We start from the raw sequence: 25277 nt of genomic DNA, 5'->3' as shown, positions 1-25277 counted from the left end.
CAAAAACATTTGTGAGATGAAAGTAATAAAAACATAAGTGAACCAATAAAATCTCGTAAATTGTGAACGATAGTACATGTGAAAAATTCAGCAACAGAAACTATAAAAAACATTGAAGTAAACCTTATATTAGGTACGAAGATATTAAAAGTTAAAACCAATTGAGAGAAGCTGAAAAGGTGGGAAAGATGAAGAAAAGGAAGAAGCAAGATTGGAAAAAGAGGCAAATGATAGAAACATGTATGATAAGAAAGAAGAGGGAAAAAAGGAGAAGGGGTGAGAGCTGTAAAGAAGAATATAAGAAAAAGGATCATATCCACAAAGAAGTCAAAACAATGGAAGGATGTGGGGGTGGGAGACCACATGGAATGATGACGTACCCAGACTCCATGAGGGAAGGCGGGGAAGACTTCGGGATGTAAACAACATTCAAAACTAAAAGGTCAAGCACATGAGGTTAGGTCCTGTGTAAAAAGAAACAACCAATAGTTAATACAAACAAGATGGAATATGTCACGACACATCATGAGGTCATAATGTGAAATGGAAGAAGATAGTGAGAACAAACAGACCATTATACCATGACAAAAACCATTCTAGAATTCTGTAAGTAAAACAACATACTGAAAAGCTAAACCCTATTCCAATATATAACAGAAGAAGAGCTATTTAGAGATTCATGAGATCAAACAAACCATTATACCATGGCAAAAGGTATATTAAACTTCTATAGTTAAAACAGCACACTGAGGATTTAATCCCTATTCAAATATATTCCAGTCAAAAAACTATTTAAAGCGAGTGCTGGAAATGTCCATCTTTTCTGGGCATTGTGCATTGAGGAAACTCTTCAGCTTTGTTGGGTCCTCATAAGTTGTGGTTTTATTGTTGAGAGTGACTTTAAACAAGCAAGGATGAAGCAATCCGAAACGAGCTCCAATTGAACGCAACGCTGGACGCATATTGAGGAATTCTTTGCGTCTATCTGCTGTGGATTTGGCGTAGTCTTGCGAGAAGAACAGTTGAAAATGAAATACGCTTCAGGAGCCTAACTGCGGAAAGCACTTTGAGGAGGTCCGTATACTCAAGGAAATATAATATAACCCCTCTTGGTCTTTTCGTGCTTGAGGGTGTTGAATGCAGTGGGCCCAGTCTATGAGCACGTTGTATATTGAGAGTAGTGCCCTCCGGTAGATTTAGTACTGTCGGTAGAAATTTTTGAAAGAAGGAGATGGGATCCGATCCCTCCGTGCCTTCCGATAATCCATAAATGCGAAGGTTGTTGCGTCTGTTTCTATTTTCAAGGCTTTCAACCTGTTTTTGCAAGGATGTAATCTGGGAATGAAAGATGTCTACTTTGTTGTAACATGCACTGAGAGTTTCAACATTATGTTCAACCTTGGTGACTCTTTCTTCCAATTTTTCCCAGCCATCGGTTAAGATTTGTATTTTAGAATTTGTCTCTTCAACAAATGGCCGCAGAGCTCGAATTTCCTCCAGAAGGAGATCCATGGAGACAGACGAAGAAGGCTTGGGTGGAGAGGGTGGATTTTGTTTAAGGCGTTTAGTTGTTATTTTAGTAAGAGAAGAGGAGCCATTAGTCGTATTCGAAGAAGCAGCTGTTTTGGGCGTCGATGTTTGGGAGTCCTCCATTTTAATGAAGTTCACACGTGACTTTGAATGGACAATAAATCTGCGATGTGAAGATATTTGCGATGAAGATACTTTTTTTAACCTACCCATGCAATGGGGAGAGTTAAAACCTATAGACACAAGATAATGTAAAACTGCAAGGTATAACTTACGTGCGTAATTCCACCTAATAATAGTGGGCGAGGCACACTGTAACAGAATTTGTGTGCATTTGGCGCATGACAGAATATCAAAATATACATTTACCAATAAGCATGAAGTGAAATATAAAAGTGATATCTGTATGCTTAAATGGAATAGAATAGATGTATGAAATGTAAGTCACCACAATACATTACAAGAGTGTGTCTATGCCCAAGCAAACCATACCACATGCTTAGCTTAATACCATATCCAATAAAGCCACTTTAAATAAAGAATCTCGTGGTACACTCATATAACATTGTAGGTTCTGAGAGAAACACAGCTAAGAAATGCAGATATTTGCACATACACATATTAGCAACACAGGACCAAGGTTGCTGAAATGGCCATCTAAAGCCTGTTAATACAAGCGCAAGGGAGTAATGTCCAAATTCACTTTTCAATATGATTTCTAGTGTGAAACATCCATAATCAGTGAACCGGGGTCAGTAAATGAATAAAACATTGCTCCTTTCTGAAGAAATTCAGAGTGCGATGGAAATAATCTCCTCAGTGTGCCGACTGCTTTGAAGCCACATTTCTCATTCAGTTAGTCAAGAAGCCATGTGTTTCACAGAAAGGGCATTGCGGGGCAAAGTGAGGCAATAAATCACTGCAGAATTTAACTTTAGAGTTCTTCTCATGTTAGTTCAATTTGTTAACTTGCTGCCAGTGAAAATGCAAACTGAAAGGAAACCGGGCTCTCCCAGCGCGTGAGCGGCAGTTAAGCAGCTGTCACAGATACCTCAGCTGTGAGCAGAAAGGTTAATAAAAGGTCAAAGCTTGCCAGAAAGAAGACAAAAATACTTCCATTTAGAGGCTCTTACATTCCGACCATAAATTATGCAGTTTTGCAGACCTTCAAGACTCCGGTAAAGCCAGAAAATCCCTCAGAAAGCCCCGTCACCTCAAGCGAGTCACAGGAATGCCGCCATCTTCCTCGGGCTCAAGCCACGCCCCCCGTATTTGAAGCATTGATGTTAATAAGTCACACTAAAGTCTATTAAATCAATAGTTTTTTTACAACTGGTGTTCAAAACTCACATATTTCAAAATGCTTTCATATGCATTTATGAAGAAAAAAGAGCTATGGCGAATTAAAATATTTGCCTAAAATCACACAATTTAAGCAGGGAAGCCACAATTGTTCCTGGTTTTCTAATATAACTTTGCACAAATCAGCCAGGAAATGGGTATTATCTTTCCTTATGTTAAGGGCTTTTAGCCAAATGTACTACTGTTTTTGTGGATGCAAATGGGAAATCAGGTAGTTTGCAACCGCAAAATAGGTCTGCCCTATGCACAAACCCTCATTTGTGAGTCGGTAACATATTCCCGACTCGCAAAATAGGGTTTGCGACTCGCTATTGGGAAGGGGCGTGCCGCACTTCAATGTACGATAGTTGCAGTCGCAAAACACTCGCAGTTTACCACCCATTTCAAAACGGTGGTTAGCCACTCGCAAACAGGGAGGGGTCCTCTTCCCCTTTAGGATGGGTAGCACAAATATTTTTTAAGGGCTGCTGACTCTTAAAAAATGAAACAGAAATGTTTAATTTTTCTCTTTTAAATGCATCCCGTTTTCCTTTAAGAAAAACGGTATGCAATTAAAAAAAAAACAGCTTTTTTAAAAAAGCAGCCACAGACATGTTGGGCTGCTGACCCTCGCAGGCCACCATCCCTGTGAGTGCTGGCCATCCCCAATGGGGTCACAAATTGTGACCTGCCTCATAAATATTAATGAGGCAGGTCATTTGTGACCACATTTGGAATCGCAAACAGTGTCTGAAACACTATTGTAAATTCCATTTTGAGAGTCGCAAATTGTGAATCGCAAAATGGCACAATTTGCGAGTCGCAAAATGGGAGAATTGTGCATCTGGCCCTTTGTTTTATTTTTTTGTGCATTTTTTGCCAGAGTTTACATAGCATGAACTCAACCCAAAGATATTGGAGTACTTCACATGAGCACCACTTACATTACACAAGGCCACTTTCATTGTTTATAAGCATGGGGAGATTAATTGGTTTGCTCTGAACCACAGGATGTTGAGCCATTGCGAAGACTCGAACCTGGTTTCCCAGTTCGAAACTCAGCAGCCCTGTCCCTAACGCCACATCCTGGGCAAAGGGAAGGAGGCAGGCAGAAGACACATGAAAGCTTGGCTCGTTATGGAATCAAGTTGAGAGCACTTTTAAGTAATTCAGTTTAAGATGGACTGTGCATAAAAAACTTACTTCTTTGTTTTATTAACCTGGAATGTTGTGCCATCCATGACAATAATATTGGCCATGAAGTAAGGGACACAAGATGTAAGGGACACCAGATGATACATGGGTGAATACACAGGAGCACCCATGCACCAGTAATGTAACAGCTACCTAACACAAGGTAATGAACGGCAGTGCTATGCACTGCGTGTTTTTCTTTTTATTTACAAAACCACTCCAATCAGGATTGGCGCCAGTGTGTGCTAGAAGAGCTTGTTTAAGCTAGCAAGATTAGGTGTATCTGTCTCATTCTTGAGAGGACTCGTCTTGATAACTGAAAACAATCTTACCATAAAGTGCTGCTAAGAAACACCGATTGGTGAGGATGGTGGGGGTATAGCAAGAGGGATGACAACACGGCACACCAGGTTCTACTCTCTTTCATAGCTGCCGGGTGTCGCCATGCCATGATGGTATTGTTCTGTCAATCTTTTTAGGTCTCGCCTAGACAGTGCTTGCACTGTCTCTCCGAGCCATGCAGTATACACTTTAGTGGGGAAGCTTCGTGGAAGCTCCGCCCACTCGCCGCCCATCTTTTTCATTGGATTAGGTCAGTAAATGCTGCTTTCCGATTTGTTTAAGGATTGCTAGTCCCTCCTCATGACGATTATGTCGTCATTAGTAACCTTCCAAGGCTACTGGCCCCTTCACTTGCGCACTTTCTTCTGGCACCTGGCCTGATCACAATAGTGCGCACGTGATGACGTGCTCTCTTCCTGGCCGGTGTTTTGTTGTTTTTAGCTCCATGTCTGTAAGCGCTCCCCCTGCCTGTGCGCGCATACCCATCAAACCGCATCGGCATGTTTTCACTCCAGGAAACAGATGACTTTTATAGATTTATATAGCGCGAACTTGCCCCGGATATTGAAGTGCTTTACATGAGCACCGATTGCATTACACAAGGACACATTCAGGCACGAGGAGATAAAGTGATTTGCCCAAAATCACAGAATGTGGATGCGACCCCGAGGCTCGAACCGGGGTCTCCAGCACCAAAGTCGGCAATCTAGCCGTTGGACCAAATCCGCTCACTTTGTTTAATGGGAGTGAAAGAGAATATCGCCAAAACAACATAAATGAAAGCACCACCGAACCTCTGTCCACTTGGAATTAAATAGTTTCCAATTTAAGTAAAAACGTTTTTTTCTAATTCTAATGATGTTGTATTTTTTTCAAACACGTTTGAATTCAAAATTAAATTATCACCTACATGTAAACCCTTGCAACTTACTTTTAAAACTAAATTGTTTAATTTTAACAGCCATCGCGTTATCGATGCCTTTTAGGAAAATGCAATATTTTTTCGAATCGAACCACGTATAGGAGGCGTTCCCATATCAACATGTCTGCCGGTTTCCATTGACTACATCGAGGACTCCCTTGTCCTTTTTCTATGCCGTTGAACTGTTCATTGTCTCACGCTTGTTGTATGGTTCTATTGTCGATCTCGACTGTGGGGTAAACGTCTGTATGTGGATGGTAAGTATGCCCTGTGCCCCCGGTACCTTTGGTGTTTGGCTTGCTTAAATCTTGTTTTTTTAAACTGGTTTTCTTGATAGATGCATGTATCTGCATGATTGATAGTGCTTCACCTTAGTTTGTTGTAACGTAATCAGATGCACGTAATAAGGATCCCCGGTGCCCTGAGTATTTCCTGCATGCGCTTGTGATGTTTGTAATGCATTAGGGCAACCGGGTAGTAAGTAGCCCAGATCCCGATGCCTGTTCTGAGTTGAATCATACATATGGTCATCCAGCCGCCCTGAATTTGCCGGGACAGTCCCTGCTTTTCACCAGCAGTTCTGACTGATTTCAGGAGATTTAACTCATGTCCCGTTTTTTATTGACGGCCGACTGAAAGCTGTGTGCAGTGTGTTTAAACAAAGCAATTTAATTAACGGGTATCATACTGGCTATAAAAATTGCTGTTTATTTATTTTCTGTGTGCCTCTTCTGTAGTTCCCTGCTAATGAGCATCGTCATTCAGTGCGCTCGTTTGATGTATGTAAAATTGTAGTGCTCCTGCAAACACTGCCCAGGAAAATTCACCAAAACAGTTGAAATAAGCGAGTTGGAGTGCTAGCTTCTCTCACTCCCAGAGCAAGCAGCACGCCAGCTGCAGGAGCAGGCAGTGCTCACCGGAGGAAGCAGGCAGTATGAACAGTGAAGATGCACATTCAAACGGAGCTGTCAGTCAGAGCTGGACGTTCAGGATTGATCATACAATTGGAGCAGTCAGTGGTGTATGGATCAGGTTTTAGGAGCAGGACAGTGAGTACAAGCAGGCAGTACTTTAATAGCTGGCGACAGTCAGTAGGGGTGCGCAGTAGCCAATTAAGACTGGTGCTGGGCATGAGCGTGCAGTGTAAGCAGCCAGCCGGAGCAGTCAGAATTCAGTGTGTAGTCAGAGTGAGTGGAACGTATGAGCAGCTCGTTGTTATGTAGTAGGGAGCACAAGGCACAGTATGCGTGAGGAGGCAGCGTGAGCTGGCAGTGAGTTAGGACAGTAAGAGCAGTTAGTAGGGTACGTGAGTAGTCAGTAGGACCTGGTAGTGTGCGGAGTAGTAAGCACTCCACAGCAGTAGGCGGAGCGAGCAGTCACTGCAGTGTGAGAAGGCAGTGTGAGCAGTCAGTTGTAGCAGAAAGAGTGAGTGGTCATTAGCAGCTGTCTATTAGGCGCAGGCAGAGTGAACTGTTAGTTGGAGGAGGGGGACTGATCAGGCAGGGCGAACAGTCAACCGGAGCAGACAGAGTGACTGGTCAGCAGAAGCAGGCGGAGTGAGCAGTCAGTAGGAGCAAACGAGACGATCAGGCAGAGCAAGCAGTCGAGAGGAGCAGCCAAAATGAAATGCCAGCAGTAACAGGCTGTGTTAACAGTCAGTAGGAGCAGGCAAAGTGAGCAGTTAGTAGGAGCAGGCGGGGTGAACAGTTAGTAGGAGCAGGCAGAGTGCAGTCAGTAGGAGCAGGCAGAGTGACTGTTCAGCAGAAGCAGGCAGAGTGAACAGTCAGTAGGAGCAAACAGGGCGATCAGGCAGAGTTGCGACAGGTAGGAGTGATTTGGGACATCCTCGCTGGTCTCGGGTTAGCTGAGCAGAAAGGCACTTGGAGTTTTCTGAATTGAATTCCTCAAAGTTTCCTGGTTGCAACATCTTTTATCCTGCTTAATGTCTGCAAGTTTATATTCCACAACACCTACAGTATACATTGTAGGAAGATGGTGTTTGTTTAGGTGGCCTTTGCTTGGTATTTCTTCCTTAGCTTTTTCTTCCCTCTGATTTGTGCATACATTCTTCATTTTCACCCAAAATGTCCCTAGTTTTAATTGTTTCGTTGAGGAGATGACTCTTACGAGAGAGTATACGACTGAAAATTAGTATCCTGCAGATGCTTGATATTTTTGTCTCAACCATAACTTAAACACATTAGCAGTGCCAATAGCTCTGTCTAAACACTTAAGAGGTCCCAAAGGCGAGACCGATGCATTGCAAATGCTTGTTTTAAACTAGCAGAGCATTGCAGGGGTGCTTCCGGGCCAAAGAAAACAGCTTTAGCCTACCCACTCTTGGGTCACTTTAGGTTGTGAAGAAGCACTCCCTGCAATCAACCTTTTTAAAGGGTAAGTGGAATGAAAGTGTTTTTCTCTCATATTCACTGTTTTCTCTTGCTCTTTCCCCTGTTTTTTGTGTGCCTCCTCCTTGCTTTGCTCTCCTTTTCACTGTTTTCTCCTGGCTCTTTCCAACGTTTGTTGTGTGCTTCCTTCTTGCTTTTCCCAACACAACTTGGGTCATCATCTCTCTCTTTCTCTTCTAGTTCCCCCTCCCAGGGCCCTCCTCCCCTTCAAACTATGCCTCAATCTACTAAAAAATGTGTTTAATCTTTACATGCGCTACTGTAGCATGTTCATGTCCCCCGAGCACACAAATGTCTGAGAATATTAAACTGAAGGCCAGTGCTTTGGTCGAGTTAAGTCAGCACTGTCAGCATTAAAATATGTGTTGTTTCAGTCTCTGTTTTTTAAATATGTCTGCTAGTTTGATAAGGAACAGGGATCAGCGTACATTTGTTTGATGGTTGGTTGAAAACTCCGCAAACCATTTTGCTCTAAGAAATGCCCAACCACTGCCTCAACAGTTTACGTTGAGTCGAGAGGCGATTTTGGTGCATTCCACAATGGATGCAAAAGTAAACAATTTTTACGAGGTTAATCTTGATGCAGGCTATGAATTTACCTTTCCTGAAGTGCCCTATAATGAGCTCTCCCTCATTGTGTCCACTGTTCATGTTGCTTTTTCATGGCTCCCCATGCCACCAGCTTTATTTTGGCTGGTGATTCCTGATGATCATTTGGTCTATGGATTTACCAGTCTACTCTCATATGGTTGATAGAGTGACCAGGGTGATGTCCAGAGGTTTACTATGTCTAGCATACTGTTCATGGTTTACTGTGTGTCGAGGCTGCTATGAAATGGTACACTATGCGTTGAAGCTTCTGAAGGATGATTGGCTTCTGTTCAAAGGCTTACTTAGACTTAATGAGCTATCTGATGGTGAAATGTGACCAGGCTACTGTATGTTGTTTGGCAGTGTGATGTGGCTGCTATCACATTCCAAAACTACTATCATTCCACCCACTTTTATGGGTAGGCTGCTGCTTGATGTTCCATACGTGTCAAGTCTTGGTAGAGTTATGCCACACTATGTTTTCATCTAGTCCAGCACATAGTATCTTTTAAACTGTACTTTAATATAGCTTGGAGAGTGCTTGGGCCTATTGAGGAGCCTGTTTGGTGCATATGTGCACTAACATGAAGTGAACTTGCAGAAGAAGCATTTAAATTGGCCTAGACTTGCTTGGTGATGGGCAGTGGAGGCTAAAATTAATTGTATTAGGACAGCCTCTGGGTAGCTTGGAGTACAATAATATTGATAAAACAAAAAATAGATACTGATGGGAGGTCTTTAAGAACATCAGTGTTTGGTAGAGTCTCATGAAGGATCATGTGAATTAACAGTTCGTAGGATATGTAGACTCTGGCTGGTGTGACAAGAATAACATTCAATTTGAGTACTGCAATACATAGTGGATTACTTGAGGTGGGACATAATAGAATGGGAGAATACTAATGGATGAGTCATTATTTTTCATAGAGTTCCTGTTGGGTAAGGAGTTAACTGCCTACCCATCTGAGGACATCCATCCTTCAGAGATGTATGAATATGCATCAAGTGTCATTGATGAAGTCCTCTTAAACTCACTGTGATCTGAAGGCATAGGCCAGTACACAGATGTCTTAACCATCTTTCATATCAAAAGAACATGGAGTGCCTGTGCTTATCTCCCCAGGTTTAAACCACTCTTCCTTCCCATTCAAACATGATTATATAGTAGGAGGAACTTTATACAATTTGGAAATAAGGTGTCTGAATGTTTCAATTGGACATATGAGGCACACTTTCTAGCTGGTGGTGGGTAATTCCCTTAACGCAGGATGCCAAATTTCTGATTCACCTGTAGGCCCACAAAAGACAAGCCAAGATAATTTAATTTAATTTATTTCCAGAGGTGCATAAACTTGGTCAGATGCTTTCATCCAGTAAGTCCCCCTGCCACCAAGTACTTAATTCACTGAGTCACAATGTAGGACATGTGTATCAGTCCTGGTAATGCCACCTTTATCCTGCTCCCTTTCTAAATCAAAAAATTGGGTACCGAAAATGCTAAAATGTTGCTCTTTAAAGGAATTGATAAGATAATGAGCAACAGACCACCATGTATCTCCTACAGCACCAACCACAAGAACACCCTGAATATACCAACCTCACTCCCTTGCACAACCAGCCTTGGACCAAGTGCACAAAGTCTAGCAAACTGTCACGCATACATCCCGGCCTTATCATGAGTATCAGTTGAGAAGATGAATTGGCAATAAAGATGCTTTTAATACCTTTACATTTTGTTTTCAGATTGTCATAAGTGCTGTGTGTTTAAGAATAGAGGGCACATATCAGGCTGTATTGTCTTAAAAATGAATGCTTATTCCTTTAACATGTGGATTGGTGTGTATAAACTTCTCTAACTTTGCATTCAAAGACAGAATAGTAAAGTGGAATAGTTGACATTTTTGTTGTGGTGGTAAAGGGTGTGTGAAAACAAAGGCGGTAGGGTTTCCTTTTTTTTGTAACACACAACAACTTTTAAATACCTGTAAATGAACTGTGCAAATGTACAGATAGCAGCCCTCATGTAATAGGGCATCCACAGCGCACGTCAGTGGGATGAGCCTAGACATAGGATAGGGCGGGGACCCTGACACTCTAAGCTTGTGAGATCCGCTGTACACGTTGATCCAAGGGCACATGTTTACTGTAAATCCGTATGTGCAAATATTTCCAATTTGTTTACTATAAATGCCAATAAAAAGAATTAAAAAAAAAAATGAACTGTGCAAATGTTTCAAAACATATCAGCAGTTAGGAAACCACAAACGGACCACTTGTTTGTAATTCAGAAGTGTGCTGGAAACAGAGTTTTAATGGGTTAAAAACAATCAAGACACTTTGCTTGGTGATGTTCAAATGATACATATCCACACATTGTGTGTTCAATGCAACGTTTTAGCAGTAAAACTGCAGGTTGTTCTCTATCTAAAAGACAGTGCCTTCTTCGGGCCAACAATAATGCCTCAACAACGTATACAGTTTGTAGTCTGTAGCACACTTCTTTACATCAGTTAGAATCTGTAGTTTACATCTCACAGAAATAAAATAGTCCAATCAGTATACTATTTCCGATACACAAGTAAAATAAGGAGGGCTAATATAGGGCTAGCCAGGGTATAAAATAGCAATGTCAACTTCTATCTAACCATTCTGGCCCACAATAACACCATAACACTCAGCAGTGTGCAGCCAATTATAACTCCTGCAGGTTGGTCATTAACTCCCTTTTCCTGCTTACTGCCCCTCCCCTCACACAAGACATGTACTCAACAGGTCTTATCCATCACTCAGTTCTGACTGCATTCTAGTCCAGCACTGCAGATCCCAATTAGCTCCATTCTATGTGTGAGGCTTTACATCTCACAGTGGCACTCAGATATGAGATGCTAGTAGCAAAGTCCATCCGGCAGATCTGCCCGACCACTTCTCTCATGAAACATGCCTGCTCAGGACTTTTTTCTGCCAAAACCTAGGCACACATAAACGTATTCAAACAGTGTGTATATGACTACAAGATCTTAATTAAAATAGAAACAATGATCCATATTCTTGTAGACAGGGTATTGCTTTGTCTTTTTTTTTTTTTTTCAATATCTTTTTTTTAAATTAAATATCATCGACAAAATTCAGCATTGACATTTACGAGCAAGGGACCATACAAATTTCTATATTTCAATGTGAAACACAGAAAATCAAGTCACAGTGTACAAAGTAGAGTAAATAAAGGGGTTTCAGGAGTCTCAGTGTCCTTTAGAAGAATTGGTGGAGTACAGATGTCCCCTCTGTAGTGGTTCCATGGCCCCCACACTCTATTCCATTTCCCAGGGCACCCCCTTGCAACATAGACCGATTTCTCCCTGAACATACACCAGTCTAGTCCCTCCTTCCATTTTCCCAGTGCAGGTGACTGACGTGCCCCCCCAGTGCTGCACAATATCCCTTCTCACAATCATTAATGCCAGAGTAGCCCACTGTGTAGTATAAGAGGTGAGGTCCGTAGGTTCCCAAATATTCAGGAGGCATCTGCGGGCCTCCGGATGCATATCAATATTAAGAACCTCTCGCAAAGTGCGATATATGGCTTGCCCATAAGCCTGTATGTGTACACAGTCCCATATGATGTGCATAAACGCGCCGATCTCCCCGCACCCACGTCTGCACTCCCCGTTTCTGCTCTACCCATATGCACCAAGCCCGGCCCTGTGTAATAAATACTGTGCAGAATTTTGAGCTGTACCAGTCGTTGTCTTGCCTGGACCACCACCTTTCTCGGGGAGGAGACCGCCTCTTGCCAATCTTCCTCATCCAGTTCTAAACCGTCTCTGATCCATTTCTCCTTTAGTGATTGCAAGGGATCTTCCATATTGTTAATCAGTTTATTGTAAATTAGGGAAATGGTTTTCTCAGGGAGGTGGCCATCTAGTATTCTGTCCTCCAGGGGAGAAGCCTCCGGAATTGTGGATATGCTCATGACGTGCGTGAGCAAGGCATGCCAGACTTGAAGATACCGAAAATGTTCTGTATCTGCCAGGCGGTATTGCTGTTGGAGGGAGGCGAAGGGAAGTATAGTCTCTTTACCCCATATATCTTTGATCTGTGAGAGTCCAATAAGGTCCCATTTATCAAAGCCCTTGGATTGCCACAGGTTTCCCAGCCTCTCAGAGTTCCACAGTGGGGTTGCCAGGGTAAGTCTGCAATCCCATCCAAGCTGTTTGTTAGCTGCATGCCAAACATAGACCGAATCTGCAGTAGGTCCTGTGAGAGGATACCTGCAGGGCTTGGCATAGAGCGCTCTGGTGTATTCACCCCCAGGGAGCAGCCATTTGTCCATGGCATACCCGGGGTCAACTGGTCTACCGTAGATCCCCTGGTTGATAGCTGCCATGTGGGACACCCATTAGTATTTTTTAACATCTGGGAGGCTGATGCCCCCATCATACCAGTTAAGGGTCAATTTGGTTAGGGCTATGCGTGGCTTACCCTCCCAGAGGAGGTCTCTTTGAAGATTCTCTATGTCTTTGAAGCAAGGAAAAGGAGCGGAAACAAAGGGCAACCCTGGCGCGTGCCACGGCTCTGTTAGAAAGCTGGTGACTTACGGTTGTTCACGACAACCTGGGCCATGGGACTAGAATATAACAGGCAGACCCAGATCTTAAAGGTGGGTCCAAAACCCAGTTTGTCTAGCATGGCGAAGAAGTAAGGCCATTCAACCATATCGAATGACATAGTGGCATCCAGGGATAACAGTATGGCGGGTTCTAGGATAGTTGGTACCCTGCCCAGAACACCGTGCAAGCGACATAAATTGAGTGCGGTATTTCGATGTGGCATAAAGCCTGACTAGTCAGGGTGCATCAATGTGTCAAGTACCTTAATCAAGTGTGTAGCTAATAATTTAGCGAGAATCTTGGGTTCTACATTCAGCAGCGATGTGGGTCTATAGGACGCACAGCTATTTTTGGATTTGCCCTCCTTGTGAATGACTGCAATATTTGCAACTCGTTGGTAAAAGGGTAGCATCCCCTTGTCTCTGCTCTCCAAGAACATCGATCGGAGGAACGGGGCTATCTTATTCGGTCTCAATTTGTACAATTCATTTGGAATGCCATTGGGATCAGATGCCTTTCCCGAACGCATACCCCTTTTCGCCTGTGCCGCCTCATCGTCTGTGAGAGCTGACTCGAGATAATCATTATTTTCATCTGAGAGGATGGGGAGCCCGACATCCCTAAGCAATGCACTATTTTCTTCGTCCGTGTAGTTACCAGTCGTGCAGTATACCGTTTGATAATAATCTGCAAAATGGTTAGCTATTGCCTGTGGGTCGGTTATGGGGGCAGTGTCTTCGCTGTGTAGCTCGGGCACCAACCGGGCCACCCACTCCCTCTTATCCAACCATGCAATTAGCTTCCCCGCCTTATCGCTATGTTCATAGATTCTGCTCTGCGTATTCCTGCCCTGTGTCCTGGCTCTATCCTCGGCTATGCTTCTGTACTTGACTTGTTTCAAAGTAAGGAGATGCAGCTTTTCGGTAGTCACGGTCAGAGCAAATTCTTCCTCAACACTCATTATTTCGTCTTCTGCTCGCACTAACTCTGCCTGCTTATTCTTCTTCTTTCCCGCTATGAGGGATAGTGTTTCCCCTCGAATTACTGTTTTGTAAGCTTAACGTCTGTGCTGAGTCAACCGTCTCCTCATTGTTTTGGAAATAGTTGTCTGTGGCTTGAGCTATTTTCTGCTGGGTTTCTGGGTCTCTAAGGTACCATGAATTGATAGGGGCTATCTTCCCAGCGCTCATTTGACCCAGGACTATCTGCATCCAGACCGGACAGTGGTCCGAGATACCTCTACCCAGGTGACGAACCTCCCGGATATTGAACACCTCTGCCGCCGGGACTAGGATATAGTCAATACGGGAGAGACTATTATGGGTTCCCGACAAAAACGTGTGTTGATTCTTACCGGGGTTGTGGGTCCTCCAACCATCTACCAGTCCCATAGACTCAAGCAAGTCCGGCAGCCACTTCTGTGAGGGTCTGAGTTCCCGTGGTGGATGACTGTCAAGTGTTCCAGACAGCACTGCGTTAAAGTCTCCTCCTATAACACGGAGGCCTACAGGGAGTGCCAGGAGAATACTACCCAGGTCCTTGAATGTATCATTTTGAAGGCCGGGGGGGACATACACTGAAACAAATGTGGCCGTCCTACCCTCCCACAACCCTGAGACTCCGATATACCTACCCCGAGTGTCAGACCATGTGGTTTGAATAGTGAAAGGGAACGTGTTTTGGGTGAATATTTCCACCCCTCGCGACCCCGTAGTGAAGCCCGCGTGTGCCACCAACCTATATCCTCCCTTGTTCAGAGCCTGACATGTGTTCCCAATAAGGTGTGTTTCCTGTCGGAGGATGACATCTGGGGCCCTTAGCCTGACATATTGGTTGACCATCCCACGTTTTGATCTTGTCACCCAGGCCATTTACATTCCAGCTGAGGACTCTAACCCCTATATCCCTGTGCGTACCCATCTATATGCAGACACTGTAGTCGCTTCTGCTTGGTGATCGATGTTTGTGTTGTCGAAAAAGTATACACACAATTCAAACCTTGGAAACATGAGCTTCCCCTCCCCAACTCCCCCTCCCTGCGTCCCATACTCAAAATTGTCGATTGTTATAATCAAACAACAAAAACAACCCCTCCCAACCGCCCCCCCCTCGCTCCCCTGCACTCTAGGCTTCAAACTGCCCATGACTAAACTTGCAGAGTGCCTGTCGCTCAACCAACATGACTAAAAGTAGAAAATTTGGGTACGTGGTGCCCCCTCTCATCCCCTCCCCTCAAAAATACCAACGCTCAATCATCTACAACTCACTCAAAGATATACCCAATGACAGGCTGTGAGAAGGGTCCAGGATAAAGAATGTCTCTGACAACCTTTAGGTCAATATTCCAATCTGACCCGTTTGACCTAAATTCTCAGATCAGTGCATCCCCCAACCTCTAGCACAACCCCCCCATCAACTTTACCACATCGTCCAAGGGAGACTCTGTCAGCGATTCTCCAGCCACTTCGCCGCTGACTCTGGATGCTCAAAGAACAAGGTTCGACCGTGCGCCTCCACTCGGAGTCTAGCGGGGAAGAGCATGGCTTACTTGAAGTCTTTATCTCTCAGCGCTTTTTTAATTCCAAGGAACGAACATCTCGTACTTCAGGGGCGGGCCTGTTCTAGTGTGCTGGAGAATTACCTCACGGTTCACGGAAGTTGAGGACTCTAGCCAGGATCGGATGACGGGGGGCCCCGGGCCGCGGTCGACCTCCAGGGACCCTATGCGCTCGCTCGATGATGAAGAATTTCCCTAACCCCTTGGGTTGCAGATGGTTGAGGATAAGGTCCTCCACGAGGAGATCCATAGCCTGCCCTTCTGATTTTTCCGGGACACCCAGAATACGAACGTTATTACGGCGCAGGCGTCCTTCATAATCGTCCAACTTGGATTCAACGAATTTCCGAAATGTTTGCAATTCCTTGACTTCCAGTTGCAATTGAGAAGTGTCTTCCACTAGGCTCATAGTGGTTAATTACATTTGCTTCACACGCTCATTATTGTTATTCATGTCCGCCCGGAGCAGGTTGACCTCTACTGTTATGGCATCCATCTTATGTTCTAAGGGAGGACTTGATACCCGCAATCGCCTCCAGTACGTCCTTAAGCATTGGTTCTGATGCAGCTTCTCCCTGTGTTGCGCCACCCATGCCTACAGGGGAGGAATCAGGCAGCAACGTCTTGGGGAGCGCGTACCTGTCCAGCCGATTCTGCTGCACGGACTTGGAGCACAGAGACGTCGACATTGTGCCTTCAGCGCTGTTTCAGATGTAATGTCTGTGGTGTACCACCTCTCGGGGGGCATGGCCCCACCTTCACTTTTTCCGTCTCCGCTCACTACAGCCGCCGGACAAGCCTCAGGTCTGGCGATTGGGTAGCTGGTCACCCACAACGTCGAACCACAGCACACGATGTCAGTGGATGCCCAGCCAACAGTACTCACTCCGTGCTCTAAAGGTGCAGGGCAGACGGAAATTAGAACAAGCCACCTCCCAGGTAAGGTATAAAGGAGTTGATGACAGTCCCTCCAGGGGAAAGACAGGCCCAGAGCTGTGACAGCAGTTGATGTGAGAGGACTGTCCACCACCCGCGTGCTCACCTCAAGAGTTTGTAGCGTGGTTCACAGCAAAGACTGCGCTGGGTGGACGCCGGCAGGAACTGTGTCCACAGCATGTGTGGCGCTCCGTCAGCAAGTATGTATGGTGGTCCTCAGAGGCGCCCCCGCACTTCTGTGACGTCAGATCTGTGCTTCTTCCCCAGGCTGCCTTGAGTCAGTGTGCTGGCAGCAGGGCGGATCACAGCGTGCAAGGCCTGCAAATCTTGATCCTCCTGAGGGGGCGGGGGTGAGGCAGAAGTCCCGCACCTCCCCTCTTTGGGTCCGCTACCGACGTGAAGTCCTGCTAAATCTCCGGATCGGTGCGCCGAAGCGCCGTCTCTCGGACCCGGGAGCCGCCACCGCAGCTCCAGGGACACTTCAGGCGGGGGGTGGGGGGTTAGTCCAAGACTCCTGTTAGCTGGCAATGAGCAGTCAGGCTAAACTTAGGAGACAGGTGTGTAAAGCATTTTAAAACACCAATACATCAAATAAGTAAGACACAACACAATAAAAACACCTTACCAATTTATAAAAATATGAATTTTCACATATTGACCACTTTATAGTGCTTAAAAACATATAGCACAGCTATGGGACATCTGGTCATGCTTGACAAGGACTAAGTCAAAGTTTGAAGCGGACTGCGAAGGAGCCCTGGTCAGATACACTAAGTGGGAGGCTCCGGACAAACTTTTGCCTTCACACCTAAAAACATTTCTGGGGCTTTTTCTTCCGACATCGATCGACACTCCACAGCAGGCCGGATTAGGAGAGGATTCGTTGGATTGACTTTCTGAGAAACCCTGGTCAAATCCTTGAAGTTTGTGTGAGAAGATGGCCTGATATATGCTGTCCACTAGTTATAGTGGGCACCCTGTATCAGTCCAAACAACCCCTTATTGGTTATAGGTTAAAGACAACCTTTATTGAAAGATATTCTAGTGGTAGCATGGAGAGCAGCCTTCAGGCTAAGTCTTGAAGGAATGTAAAGCTGCTTGTTTTACCAGTCTATAATCTTTTGTGTTCCTAAATGAAAGATATACACATCAGGTATATATATATAATATATATGTATTTATTACTAAACACACCCTCCTAGAAGGGTTGCCTCTAGCACACACACAAAGGAACTTGATACCAGTCTCAGTCTTTTGTCATCCCAGCCTTCTTGGAGCCTTGGCAGGAGAACTTTCCAGATTCAGATGTGGATGTGGCCTAGAAGTATTCTCCACTTCAAAGGGTGGCATCAGGTAAAAATTTTGGCCCCTCAGACCAACTCTTCATTATGCTTCTGGACCTGCGGAAGATCCCTCAAAGGGGTACATTGTACCTTAGAGGACGGCCCTGCTGCTTGAGGCTTGGTTTGTACCTCAGAAAACTGCCCTTCTGCTACCGGAGGACTGCACTGCCGCTTGAAGCTTACCTCAGAAGACTGGCCTGATGTTTGAGGTTTGCCGTGCTACCTGAACCCAGGACTACCTGATTTACTCCAAGGGCTAGCTTCTGGCCTCATCTGTGAGATACAGAAACATACCAAGATCCTGATTCCTTGAGCCCTGGGGCTAAAGTGCTTCTCCTGCTAAAACCCGAAACCTGAGATTGAAAATAAATTAACCAAAAAGTGGCCTGAGAACCGACAGGAGTCAGGGAACTACTTGCTCTCCGATCCACCTGAGGTGCATCACCGGTTGGCCTGATTTTGTGTTAGCTCCCACTACATTGTTCTCTTCAGCAGCAAATCCTGTTCAGTGGGACCTCTCAAAAAAGGTCAAAGGCGTTTAGCCTCCAGTACTTAATTTGTAAAAAAAAAAAGGGCCAGGGCTCATAGTTTTATCTCAGAATCTCATTACAAGCGCTGCCAAATGTGGGGTTGACATTTTCCCTATGTCTCTATTTTCCAGTTGTTCCCTTCTTGCATCTTTACCCATTTTTACCTTTCTATCTCTTTGTGGCCCAGTCGCTAAAAATGTGTGCTGCTGCCCACCACCTGCAAGCACCAGCTCAAATTAAGTATTGGAAATGGGAGTCCTGATGAGTGTGTGGACCAAGACTTTGGCTCTCCATGCCTTGCTTTGTTTTTAAATGAAAGAAGCCCTCGATATAGTCACAGTCTGCAACTAAGTTAAGTTGACATTAGTTAGTTACTAGGTGGCAGGCACAGAGTTGAGCTTAAAGTCCACACTTTCATCTGCTCTTCATGTTCCTTCACTGCTAACAACGTCTTGGGCCTGCTGTTTCCAAGCATGGCTCTTCCCAGCTGAGCCATGAGCTATGCCCTAGATATAGTTATCAAGTGGGAGGCTCAGGTCACCTTGGCCATTCCATTAACTGCTTCCTGAGAGTGCTACATTCTGCAGTAAGAAAAATGGTAAGGAGGTGCCATGGGCCAAATGAAAGAGAGCATCATCCAAGAATCAGTACAACAAGTTATCAATTTGAGTAATCAGTGAGAGCAAGTTTTTTTGGTTTTGAAAAAAATTCTGATAGCTCCTTTCCTCTACAATAAATAAAGTACATTTAAACAATATAGCAAGTTAATTTCTGTATGCTTCTGAAGTAGAAGAAACAGTAAGCACCTCTACGAGATTGCTTTGCTCTGTAATATATATTGATATTGTAGACATGGCTATGGTATTGGAGTTAGAAATTATTTCGACAATGGCCTTTTCTTTGGTAATTTTGACATTTCATAACTGCTGAATATATGACATGCTAGTAAACACATGCCTCTGCATTTTCTAGGTTTGGACTCCATTATTACCAGATGGTGCAGTCTATGCTGTTTGCCATTGAAGAGATTAACAACAACTCAAACCTTTTACCCAACATTAGCCTGGGATTCCAGATCTATGACACTTGTGCGATGCTCCAGCGATCACTGAAAGGGACTCTATGGATTCTATCAGGACATGAGGAGCCAATTCCAAACTTTCAGTGCCGGGGGAGTTCACCACCAGCAGTTATAATTGGGGAGCCCAGTTCCACGTACTCAATTAGTGTTGCTCACATACTGGGTCTCTACAGATATCCACAGGTAAGACATTGACATTATTGACATTATTTAAACTGATTAGTTAAAAAGTGCATCTATGTCATAACAATAAACAGTGCCTCTGTGGAAAAAATCAGCCTTTATGAAACATTAGTGTTCAAGATATGATAGTGTTAAAAACCAGATTCTGAGTTCTAGGTGGCTCCAATGTTTAATCCTGGAAGACGTAGAGCAGAGAGATAAAAGACATATATTCTCTCTGTGCTTGTTCCACCCTTTGGGTCCTGAAGCAGAAATACTAATTCTATACAGCATGGAGCATACAGAGACAAACTCTGCATGCTTTGAGTCCTAGATATAACATGCAAATGCAGTAGCAGCCCTGTCTGATGGTACACATTGAAGGTTAGTCTAATGTATTTTAGTGTGTGTCCTGTATCACAGAACTAAAATGCACTGACATGCATAATCAGCTGCTCCTCTTCATTGCTTGAGGTGCTTTGCTCTCACTGCAGCATGTGTAAAGCCAGCACTGCAGGATGTAATGAGCATGCTCTGTCTTGTCCAGACAGAATGACACTATGCAATACCAGAAACATCACAGTGGCTTACGAGCTTCACACAGCTCATCCTCTGAGCATCATGGAGGACTCAGAAAGCCAGCTTGCTAAGAGCGCCAGTTTAGAGGTATGTGGTGCACCCAGGACAAACATTCTGCCAAGTATCAAGTGACGCCCTGGCAAGTTTGAGGCACTCTGAGCTCTGCTCATCCCTCTCTCCAGGCCAGGTGAAACTTTCTGAAGAGCAATCATACAGTGGAAATTTAGCTGGGTCTCCCAAACAGCAGCAGGGACTCAGTTAGCCAGCACAGCGTTGATCAAGTTCTCAACAGCGACTGTAAACATTTAAGGTAAGAAATATAGTCTGAGTATCTATTTAAATTTCAAGATTTGATGCAGTTTCTGTAATGTTTTCACATGTGACATGTGACTCTGGTACAGTGTATATTGTGAACTAAGTCACCTCTAAGGGCCTGACTATGAGTTTGGTGGTCTGTGGAACACCAACTTCATGGTGGCGCAGTGGTGGCAGTCTGACCACTGCCCCACCGGCAGTCCAACTGCTGTATTACTATTACATCTTTGGCCATCGGACCGCCATTGGACCGCCACAACCAACAGGAAACCACATTCCCTGGCAGTGGTGCAGTGGTCAGGAGCTCACAATATGCTGGTGGTGCCTCTGTGGCACAGCCATGCATATTATGAGTTTCCTGACCACCAGTGGTCTCATGGAGGTTCTTACTTCATGAAATCGCTGGTGGTCAGGAAACAAAGGAGGCCCTACAGTGCCCCCCTTGCCCCATCCCCATGCATGTTGGTGAATACAGGGTGGGCACACATTATGCCCCCGTGTGTATGCACCCCCAGTTCCTGAATGGCATGGACTGCAGAGTTCATGCTGTGAAGGAACTGCCTTTGGCACTACCTTTGCGGTGCCCATTTTCAGAGACACTGCTGTAGGACCGCCAAAGAAATGGCCACCAGACACAAGAAAACTCGCAATCTGGGAGGTGGTGCAAACACTTCTTTGGTGGTGTGGGAGCCAGCCGGCTGTGTGGCAGGCGACTCCTACACCACCAAAGTCATAATCGGGCCCTAAGTGTCTAAGGGGCATATCATCAAGGCGGCGCTATAAAATTATCGCTGCTTTTGCGTCTGTTTTCGTCCGTAAAGTGGCAATAATTCTATCGCTTTATCAGCAAGGTCATGCTATCGCGTGATTCTTCGCCTTAGCGCCCTTTCCCTTAAAGCCCAGCTTTGCATCTCTAATGAGATGCAAAGTGGGCGTTCCTTCCCAAAAGAAGGTGAGAAATGTCGCTAACCGACATTTCTCCTATTATCTAGCCTCACGCTAACCTGCAGAGCAATAAGAAAAGTAGCGCTAACCGCGGTTATTGCTACTTTACTTACGCCTGCTTTTCATCTGACTTAGCCATGATATCCAATGGAAGGTGGATATCATGGCTGAGTTTGCCAAGCCCTATCGACAAGCTATCGCCAAACGTTGTGCGATTATCGCTGGATTTCCAGCGATAATCGCGCATTTGGCAGCTTGCGCCTGGAATTTTATCGCTGTTGAGATAAGCGTTAATGATAGCACGCTATCTCAGCTATAAAATTCAGCCTTAGCTGGCGATAGTTATCCTTGCACTAAGCGCGCTTTTTATCAATTACAATTATCGCCGGTCCTTGCTGATATGCCCCTAAGTAAGCTGAGGGTATGGACCAGTGAGAAAGACGGGGCACAACTGAGAGCACTGGAGTTGAGGTGGAAAGCAGTGATATTTTCTTGCTGTGGCAGTGGGTGATAAAAGTGTTCAAAATACATTTTCCTCAAGTCCTTGGCCTCTGCAGAGAGTACAGATCAATGGTCATACATGCACGAATTGTAATTAACATTTTTCATTGAAGAGTTTGAAACAGTTACACACGTGTTGAATGTTGACAGGGTAAGCGAAAAGACCATGGTGTGTTTACTGGGGAAGAGAAAGTTTGGGTGGGATTGTGGTGAATGACGGGCAATACAAGTTAGAATGTGAGTAAAGAGTGACATTACAATAATGAGGAGGAAGGAGATGACATCTTATACATGGAGAAGGAAGATTTCAGAAATATGTTGTGAGTAAAATGATGTGAGGGGATAACAGTGAGAGCCAGTATTGGCAAGTGTTGTGAAGGGGAACACCTTAGTGATAGAGCCACTAAGAAGATTAATATCACTTCCACAAACCTTAGTAATGATCAATTCACAGTCTAATATCTGGGTAGAATTTAAACAATTTCAATTCTAATTATTCACAACAAAATATTTATTACAAACTACTACTAACAAGCATTGACAACAGCAATAGGTCGGTCTTGCTCATTGTCTGTTATGTGGCTGTTAGTTGTTGTTCATTGTGTTTTATGGCTGGATACAATGACATAAAACTCTCAGAGAGGCACCCTAGTACTGACAATCACTTGGAAATATATTGTCCCTTCATGCTGCAGGCTAGTAGGATGCATTCAAAGCAGGATGGGCTGTAATGACCCAATCATTCTCCCAGTGTGGTTGGATGGAGTCGTTTTCTCAGGGCTGGTTTTGGTTTCCCGTCCGTTCACTTGTTGCAAACTTTCTAGATGTTATGTGGTGACCACGTGAAGCAGAGGCAAGATAAAGGTCTCAAATGTAAATTATTTAGCTACCAGATCCATAGGGAGTGCACCACTGACAATTCAGGGTGGACACCCATCAATCGCATAACAGTCTTGCTCTTGGCATGTCCGGTGCAGGTGACATCATCCTGGATCACATTATCCAGAAAGACATTGAGCACACTGAAGATCTCCTCGTAGATGAGCCCAGAGATGCATGTTACTCCTTCACAGGTAGTGAATGGCAGGCTTGGGGATGTCGTGGATGTTCACCCAAAGCACCTTCCTGTACCTGTTGGTGCTCCCTTCATGGATACCCTTTCCTCATTTGCCACATCCAAAAATGGTATTCTATCACTCAGAACAGAACTAAGACAATGAAGCACACATAAATTAAAACAATGAAACTCTTATCATTAGCAGTTACAAAGATGGAACAATGCATAGGGCCGGACGAGTTGGGCCTCGGCCCCACACCTTCTCACTTATATCTGATGAAGTAGAGCATCATGACAACAGCATTCATCAGCATAGATGCCCTTCTCAGGGCATTATGCACTAAGCTTGTTAAAAGAAGCACAGTTCTCCTCCCGCTGAGAAGGGGCAGGAGCTCCAAAGTGTGAGAAATCAGGACCTCTTTGCAGTGTTCTCCCACTTTTACCCCTATTTTGATTACTAAATGCTGGGTTTCTGACTCTGACTATGCGCTGGGCTTTGCTAACCAGACCCAGGACCTCCATTTCAACTAAAAGTTCATGTAATTATGCCTAATGACAATTGGTACTGACAAACCCTGTCATTTCCTAGTAGATAATATGGCTGGGGGCTTCAACCTACCTATAAATCCCCAGTTTATAATAGGGAATGGAGGTTTAGAGACCCAGAAGATTTCCTTCAATTGCATATGTGTGTTGCGCTGGTGCCTGCTGTCACTTTAAAGGGAGCACTGCCTTTCAAGCTGCATGCATATTAAATGTATATACAAATTTTACTTTGGACTTAAAGGTTGTTCCAAAGTCTCAAACTACCTTTTTTTACATAAATGTCACCCCAAGGTCTTCCATAGGTGGCCCATGGGAAGGTGCCTTGTAAATATAAGCAGGGACATTATAAACAATGTTTTATAAGCCCAGGTGAGGGAAAAACTGTCAATCCAGTTTTTTCCCTTTGTAGTGAATGGCTCCATAGGCTAACATTGTAATATTTCATTTAACTATAAATATTGATAGAAGCCCTGTACAATATTCTTCAAGGTATCAAAGTAATAGTTAAGATAAATCCAACAATTTGCCATTGTTAGATTTTTAATAATTGTTACAGAAAATAGGTAAATATACTTTATTTTCTGTGAGCTAAATTCCAGCTTTCCAGCTGCTCTCTCCTGATTGGCCGGCCTGCTCCCAGTGTGTGCCAGTGCTGCCTGATGAAGTGTGAAGTGTCCTGTCAGAGGACACAATTGGTTTCCTGTGGGCAGAGAAGTACAAGCTGCAGAGCAGTTGGCAGAAAGGGGGTGAAGGGAAGGCAAACTGGTCTTCAAAGGGAGAATGTCACTTTAACACAGCACATACCCACCTCTACATCTGCGCTTTTTCAGCCAAACGGGATTCTTTGTAATCAGATTAAGGAGACAGTTGGAAAGGAGGTGCTGAGGAAAATCAGGTAGATGTGGTTAGCCTGGTCCAGCTCCTCTGGAGAGATTTTCTCCATGTTGGATTTTTGAACAATGGCGCTATATTGGATAGGAATATGCCACACTTTGGAGGAAATGTTCATACACCTGGATGGCACCCTGCATCCTATTGATTAGGGGTGCCCCCCTGTTTGACACTAAGAAATCATGGATAAATATGGTAGAGCTGCATAGCTCCTCCGATCTGCTGCCTGAAAAGACACGAAGAAGGACGTCACTGCTGACTCCCTGGCCAGCACCAAGAGAGCTGCACTCATTAGGACTGCATCTGCAGCACACTGTGGCACTCAGCAGTAGAAGGACTCTGCCTTACTCTGAAAGTCTAAGGAGTGGACTCCCTGCAAGCTACATGTTAACATAGCCTACCTGTCTCATCTCCACCAATACTCCCCATTCTGGAGTGCGTCTAGTGGACTTTTATGCATTTGGCCAGGTGCATTGTAGGAATTGTATTTCAGACATCCCAATGACTCTCTGGAAGATTCTAGATCCTTGTGTTTGTATTTTGGACACTTTAAACCCTCCAGAGGAACTTCAAGAAGAAGTTCCAGAAATTTGGAGCAACTTTTTGAAAAAAGCTCCATAAGATGACAAACCCAACTTCGAGAGTCAACCTTCAAGCGCAGCCCAGCCTGGATTTCCGGTTTGTCTTGCTGAAAGCTCCAGAGATCCAGACTTTCAGGATTGGACCAGGGCCTAACAGAGAGTCAAGCTGGTGAGCCTGCACTGAATCCAGCCTGATTAAGTGCTTTGCTCGCTGTCGTGAAAGCTCCAGAAAAAGGCGTGACGGTAACATCTTGACCGAGGCCACCCGCTTAGTGTATCTGACAAGGGTCCCATCGCCGCCAGCCTCAAACTTTGACT

The sequence above is a fragment of the Triturus cristatus genome, chromosome 12, assembly GCF_964204655.1.
Source record: "Triturus cristatus chromosome 12, aTriCri1.1, whole genome shotgun sequence".
Lineage (NCBI taxonomy): Eukaryota > Metazoa > Chordata > Amphibia > Caudata > Salamandridae > Triturus > Triturus cristatus.
Note: the sequence above shows the minus strand (reverse complement) of the source record.